At 34.1% G+C, this 7,401-nt stretch overlaps 1 pseudogene; it reads left to right on the forward strand.

Annotated features, from left to right (window-relative positions):
- Positions 1–713: 713 nt before the first annotated feature.
- Positions 714–887, forward strand: LOC141552414 (U2 spliceosomal RNA; annotated as a pseudogene).
- The last annotated feature ends 6,514 nt before the right edge of the window (positions 888–7,401 follow it).

Raw genomic sequence — 7,401 nt, forward strand, 5'->3', positions numbered from 1 at the left:
AAGACAGTGCATAATTTACTTTTGCTTTATGGTATAGTAGTGAGAAAAATATGGAGTATAGATTTAAAGTCATTTTGTAAATGACCTTAAATATTATATTGAGAAGATTTTTACTTCAATGGGTAAAAAAAGAAATTCCTGTAACTGAAATATTTATGTTTGTGTACTTTTTTTTATTTAAAAAAAAACAAAAAAACTAATGTTTTAGATGTGATAGAGGAATATTTTTATTGAATATTGTGAAGTCCGGGTTAGCATCCTAGATGCCTTAGAATCAGCCAGTCAGGATAAGCAAAAGTCTTTGGTCTTTATTCTTGGTCTTTAGGGGGAGAAGTCAAGGGGATGTACACAATCTCCACAAGCTCTCCACAACCTCCCTTCTCCTTGTTCACTGCCAAAGTGACTCTGGCTTCTCTTACTCCACCCCCTAAATTCTCCTACAATTATCTGTATACACCAAAAGATAGAGCCAGCACAGAATAGTGGGAAAGACTATTTTCCAAACATAATAGAGTATTGTCCAATAGGTAATTAAGCTTACGTGCTCAGTTGTCTGATTCCAGTGCATCTATTCAAAGTTTCAGCACTTTACAGAATGTTAGTTTTGTTTTTTTTTTTTTTTTTAATTTTCTCACAATTTTTAATGGAAGAGAAATTAGCAGGCAAAGGCCATTAGTAGAAATATTGTATTTCCTTCACATTTTTATCTAATCATCGCTTCTCGGCCTTTTGGCTAAGATCAAGTGTAGTACATTTTTATCTAATCATTCGAGTCTCATGTTAATTATGACTCTGTTATATTCTAAAATGGATTAATGAACTTGCTCCAGATATAGTCCATATGGATCAATAATAACATTTTTTATTTATTGAGTGATGTAAAGTTTATAGTTTTTTTCTCTCACAAGAACACTTTGCAGTAGTAAGTACATATAATGATATATTTTTTTAATTATATATATATATATATATATTTTGTAATATTATCCCTTGTATTCATTTTTCCAAATTATCCCCCCCTCCCTCTATTCCCTCCCCCCGATGACAGGCAATCCCATACATTTTACATGTGTTGTGTTACAATATAGTCTAGATACAATACATGTGTGTGAATATCATTTTCTTGTTGCACAATAAACATTAGATTCCGAAGGTACATGCAACCTGGGCAGACAGATATTAGTGCTAACAATTTACATTCACTTCCCAGTGTTTCTTCTCTGGGTGTAGCTACCTCTGTCCATCATTGATCAACTGGAAGTGAGTTGGATCTTCTTTATGTTGAAGATTTCCACTTCCATCAGAATACATCCTCATACAGTATTGTTATTGAAGTGTACAGTGACTTCTGGTTCTGCTCATTTCACTCAGCATCAGTTGATTTAAGTCTCTCCAGGCCTCTCTGTATTCCTCCTGCTGGTCATTTCTTACAGAGCAATAATATTCCATAACCTTCATATACCACAATTTACCCAACCATTCTCCAACTGATGGACATCCATTCATCTTCCATTTTCTAGCTACTACAAAAAGAGCTGCCACAAACATTTTGGCACATATATGTCTCTTTCCGCTCTTTAGTATTTCTTTGGGATATAACCCAGTAGTAGCGCTGCTGGGTCAAAGGGTATGCACAGTTTGATAACTTTTTGGGCATAATTCCAGATTGCTCTCCAGAATGGCTGGATTCCTTCACAACTCCACCAGCAATGTATTAGTGTCCCAGTTTCCCCACATCCCCTCCAACATTTATCATTATTTGCTCCTGTCATCTTAGCCAATCTGACAGGTGTGTAGTGGTATCTCAGAGTTGTCTTAATTTGCATTTCTCTGATCAGTAGTGATTTGGAACACTCTTTCATGTGAGTGGATATAGTTTCAATTTCTTCCTCTGAGAATTGTCTGTTCATATCCTTTGACCATTTATCAATTGGAGAATGGTTCAGTTTCTTATAAATTAGGGTCAGTTCTCTATATATTTTGGAAATGAGACCTTTGTCAGAACCTTTGTTTTTAAAAATATTTTCCCAATTTGTTACTTCCCTTCTAATCTTGTTTGCATTAGTATTATTTGTACAGAAACTTTTTAGTTTAATGTAATCAAAATCTTCTATTTTGTGATCAATAATGATCTCTAGTTCTCTGGTCATAAATTCCTTCCTCTTCCACAAGTCTGAGAGGTAGATTATCCTCTGTTCCTCTAATCTATTTATTATCTCCCTCTTTATGCCTAAATCATGGACCCATTTTGATCTTATCTTGGTATATGGTGTTAAGTGTAGATCCATATCTAATTTCTGCCATACTAATTTCCAGTTATCCCAACAGTTTTTTCCAAATAATGAATTTTTATCCTTAATGTTGGTATCTTTGGGTTTGTCAAAGATTAGGTTGCTATATATGTACCCTTTTTTGTCCTTTGTATCTAATCTGTTCCACTGATCTACCGGTCTATTTCTTTTTTTTTTTTTTTTATTTTATTTTAATTTTTTATTATATATATATTTTTATAATATTATCCCTTGTATTCATTTTTCCAAATTATCCCCCCTCCCTCTATTCCCTCCCCCCGATGACAGGCAATCCCATACATTTTACATGTGTTACAATATAGTCTAGGTACAATACATGTGTGTGAATATCATTTTTTTGTTGCACAATAAACATTAGAATCCGAAGGTACATGCAACCTGGGCAGACAGATATTAGTGCTAACAATTTACATTCACTTCCCAGTGTTACTTCTCTGGGTGTAGTTATTTCTGTCCATCACTGATCAACTGGAAGTGAGTTGGCTCTTCTTTATGTTGAAGATTTCCACTTCCATCAGAATACATCCTCATACAGTATTGTTGTTGAAGTGTACAGTGATCTTCTGGTTCTGCTCATTTCACTCAGCATCAGTTGATTTAAGTCTCTCCAGGCCTCTCTGTATTCCTCCTGCTGGTCATTTCTTACAGAGCAATAATATTCCATAACTTTCATATACCACAATTTACCCAACCATTCTCCAACTGATGGACATCCATTCATCTTCCAGTTTCTAGCTACAACAAAAAGAGCTGCCACAAACATTTTGGCACATATATGTCTCTTTCCGCTCTTTAGTATTTCTTTGGGATATAAGCCCAGTAGTAGCGCTGCTGGGTCAAAGGGTATGCATAGTTTGATAACTTTTTGGGCATAATTCCAGATTGCTCTCCAGAATGGCTGGATTTTTTTGCAACTCCACCAGCAATGTATCACTGTCCCAGTTTTCCCACAGCCCCTCCAACATTCATCGTTATTTGTTCCTGTCATCTTAGCCAATCTGACAGGTGTGTAGTGGTATCTCAGAGTTGTCTTAATTTGCATTTCTCTAATCAGTAGTGATTTGGAACACTCTTTCATGTGAGTGGATATAGTTTCAATTTCTTCCACTGAGAATTGTCTGTTCATATCCTTTGACCATTTATCAATTGGAGAATGATTCGGTTTCTTATAAATTAGGGTCAGTTCTCTATATATTTTGGAAATGAGACCTTTGTCAGAACCTTTGTTTTTAAAAATATTTTCCCAATTTGTTACTTCCCTTCTAATCTTGTTTGCATTAGTATTATTTGTACAGAAACTTTTTAGTTTAATGTAATCAAAATCTTCTATTTTGTGATCAATAATGATCTCTAGTTCTCCTCTGGTCATAAATTCCTTCCTCCTCCACAAGTCTGAGAGGTAGATTATCCTCTGTTCCTCTAATCTATTTATTATCTCCCTCTTTATGCCTAAATCATGGACCCATTTTGATCTTATCTTGGTATATGGTGTTAAGTGTGGATCCATATCTAATTTCTGCCATACTAATTTCCAGTTTTCCCAACAGTTTTTTCCAAATAATGAATTTTTATCCCTAATGTTGGTATCTTTGGGTTTGTCAAAGATTAGGTTGCTATATATGTACCCTTTTTTGTCCTTTGTATCTAATCTGTTCCACTGATCTACCGGTCTATTTCTTAGCCAATACCAAATGGTTTTGGTGACTGCTGCTATATAATATAGCTTTAGATCAGGTACACTTAGACCACCTTCCTCTGAGTTTTTTTTTTTTTTTTTTTTTCATTAGTTCCCTGGCAATTCTCGACCTTTTATTCTTCCATATGAATTTTGTTGTTATTTTTTCTAGGTCTTGGGAGTCTAATTGGTATAGCACTAAATAAATGGATTAGTTTGGGGAGTATTGTCATCTTTATTATATTCGCTCGGCCTATCCAAGAGCACTGAATGTCTTTCCAATTATTTAAATCTGACTTTATTTTTGTGGCAAGTGTTTTGTAATTTTTCTCATATAATTCCTGACTTTTCTTTGGTAGATGGATTCCCAAATACTTTATACTCTCAACATTTGTTTGGAATGGAATTTCTCTTTGTATCTCTTGCTGTTGCATTTTGTTAGTGATATATAAAAATGCCGAGGATTTATGTGGATTTATTTTGTATCCTGCCACTTTGCTGAAATTTTGAATTATTTCTAGTAGCTTTTTAGCAGTCTTTGGGGTTCTCTAAGTATACCATCATGTCATTTGCAAAAAGTGATAGTTTGATTTCCTCATTTCCTACTCTAATTCCTTGAATCTCTTTCTCGGCTCTTATTGCCGAGGCTAGCGTTTCTAGTACTATATTGAATAGTAATGGTGATAGTGGGCAACCTTGTTTCACTCCTGATCTTACTGGGAAAGGTTGCAGTTTATTTCTATTGCATATTATGCTTACTGAAGGTCTTAAATATATGCTCCTGATTATTCTAAGGAATAGTCCATTTATTCCTATACTCTCAAGAGTTTTTAGTAGGAATGGATGTTGGATTTTGTCAAATACTTTTTCTGCATCTATTGAGATGATCATATGGTTCTTATTAATTTGATTATTAATATAGTCAATTATATTAATAGTTTTCCTAATATTAAACCAGCCCTGCATTCCTGGAATAAATCCTACTTGATCATAGTGTATTATTCTGGGGCTAATTTTCTGAAGTCTTTTTGCTAATATCTTATTTAAGATTTTAGCATCAATATTCATTAAGGAGATTGGTCTATAATTTTCTTTCTCAGTTTTCGATCTACCTGGTTTAGGTATCAGTACCATGTCTGTGTCATAAAAGGAGTTTGGTAGGACTCCTTCATCCCCTATTTTTTCAAATAATTTATATAACATTGGGGCTAATTGTTCTTTAAATGTTTGGTAGAATTCACATGTGAATCCATCTGGCCCTGGGGATTTTTTCCTGGGGAGTTGATTAATAGCTTGTTCTATTTCTTTTTCTGAAATGGGACTATTTAAGCAATTTATCTCCTCCTCTGTTAATCTAGGGAGCCTATATTTTTGGAGGAAGTCATCCATTTCACTTAAGTTATCAAATTTATTGGCATAAAGTTGGGCAAAGTAACTCCTTATTATGTCTCTAATTTCCTTTTCATTGGTGGAAAGATCCCCCTATTCATTTGTAAGACTATCAATTTGATTTTCCTCTTTCTTTTTTTTTGATCAAATTTACCAAAGGTTTATCTATTTTATTGGCTTTTTCATAAAACCAACTCTTGGTTTTATTTATTGATTCAATAGTTTTTTTACTTTCAATATTATTGATTTCTCCTTTTAATTTTTGTATTTCAAGTTTAATTTTTGGTTGGGGGTTTTTAATTTGGTCTTTTTCTAGCCTTTTAAGTTGTAAGCCCAATTTGTTAATCTTCTCTTTCTCTATTTTCTTCAAATAAGCCTCTAAAGATATAAAATTTCCCCTTATTACTGCTTTAGCTGCATCCCAAAGACTTTGGTATGATGTCTCATCATTGTCATTATCTTGGGTGAAATTGTTAATTGTTTCTATAATTTGCTCTTTCACCCAGTCATTCTTTAAGATGAGATTATTCAGGTTCCAATTACTTTTTGGTCTATTTACCCCTAACTTTTTACTGAATGTAGGTTTTATTGCATTGTGATCTGAGAAGTGACACAGTGGATAAAGGGACTGAGATTAAAGTCAGGAAAACTCAAATCAGGCTTCAGACACTTACTAGCTGTGTAAATTTGAGCAAGTCACTTAACCCTGTTTATCTCAATTCCTCATTTGTAAAATGAGTTGAAGAAGGACAGGGAAAACACTTCAGTATCTTTTCCAAGAAAAGCCTAAATGGGCTGGTTGCATTCTTTGAATGTCGAATATATATTTGCCTAAAGTGGGAACTCAAGGCACATTCACATAGAGATCAGAAGAACTGATACAAGGATAATCTCAACTTCTCTCTAAAGAACCTTGGGAAAAAAATCTCTGGAATGCTATCATGGTAAATGGGAGACATTGACACAGGACTGCCCAGCATGACATGTCTGCATTAAAAAGGTGCTGTGCTCTATGAGCAAGGTGGAATTGTAGTAGCTCAAAAGAAACATCAGAGGAGCATTCCAAAAATTATCTCCATTCCAAAAATTCCTATGGACTATTTGCACATAATCTGTAGTAGCACCTTTGGAGCTGTATTATAATGTATCAGTCAGACACTTTATAACTTGACAGATTATATGCAAAATAGTCCATACATCATGGAGAAACAAGTGAAACTAATGTAACACATTGTTGTCCTGGAGGTATGTTGGACTTGAAATTAGGAAGACTTAATCACAAATTCTATCTCAAGTATTTAATATCTCTGTCATAATACCTAGATATTATGCAATCTCTCTCAAACTCAGTTTCCTCCTTTTTAAAAAAAGAATATATATATATATATATATATATATATATGTATATATATATGTGTGTGTGTGTATGATCTATATGTAAAACATATATATATATATATATTAACTATATATATATATAGAGAGAGCAAACAATAATATATATTAACAATGATACACACACACACACACATATATACACACACACACACACACACACACACACACACAATTGTTTTACAGGACTGTTGTGACAACCCAGTGATGCAACTTATATAAATTGAAAAATTTGTGGTGCTATAAAAATATGAGATACTCTTTTCAGCGGGTAATAATAATAATGTCAAGTGTAGTATTATTGTAACCCCAGAGAAACTGAGGCAGGATAGTTATTAGAGAGTATTTAATAATTTATTTAATGGGAGGAATTTACTGGAGCCAAATGGATCCATGGTTTGGTTCTAGGGCTGAATGAGACTATTGTCTACAAAAATCCAGTGAACAATGAGAGTTCTCAATGACCTATATATACAAGTGGCTCAGATTCAGGGGGTAGACTGAGGCAGAGGCAGAGTTAGGGTGCTGAGAATGGGAACAGGACTCTGACAATCCGGTTCTGACAGGGTGAGTGGAGGCATGAGGGGAGGAACCCTGGACATAGGGAGAGGCATCTTGATAAGATGGTAT

Source organism: Sminthopsis crassicaudata, chromosome 1 (genome assembly GCF_048593235.1).
Source record: "Sminthopsis crassicaudata isolate SCR6 chromosome 1, ASM4859323v1, whole genome shotgun sequence".
Lineage (NCBI taxonomy): Eukaryota > Metazoa > Chordata > Mammalia > Dasyuromorphia > Dasyuridae > Sminthopsis > Sminthopsis crassicaudata.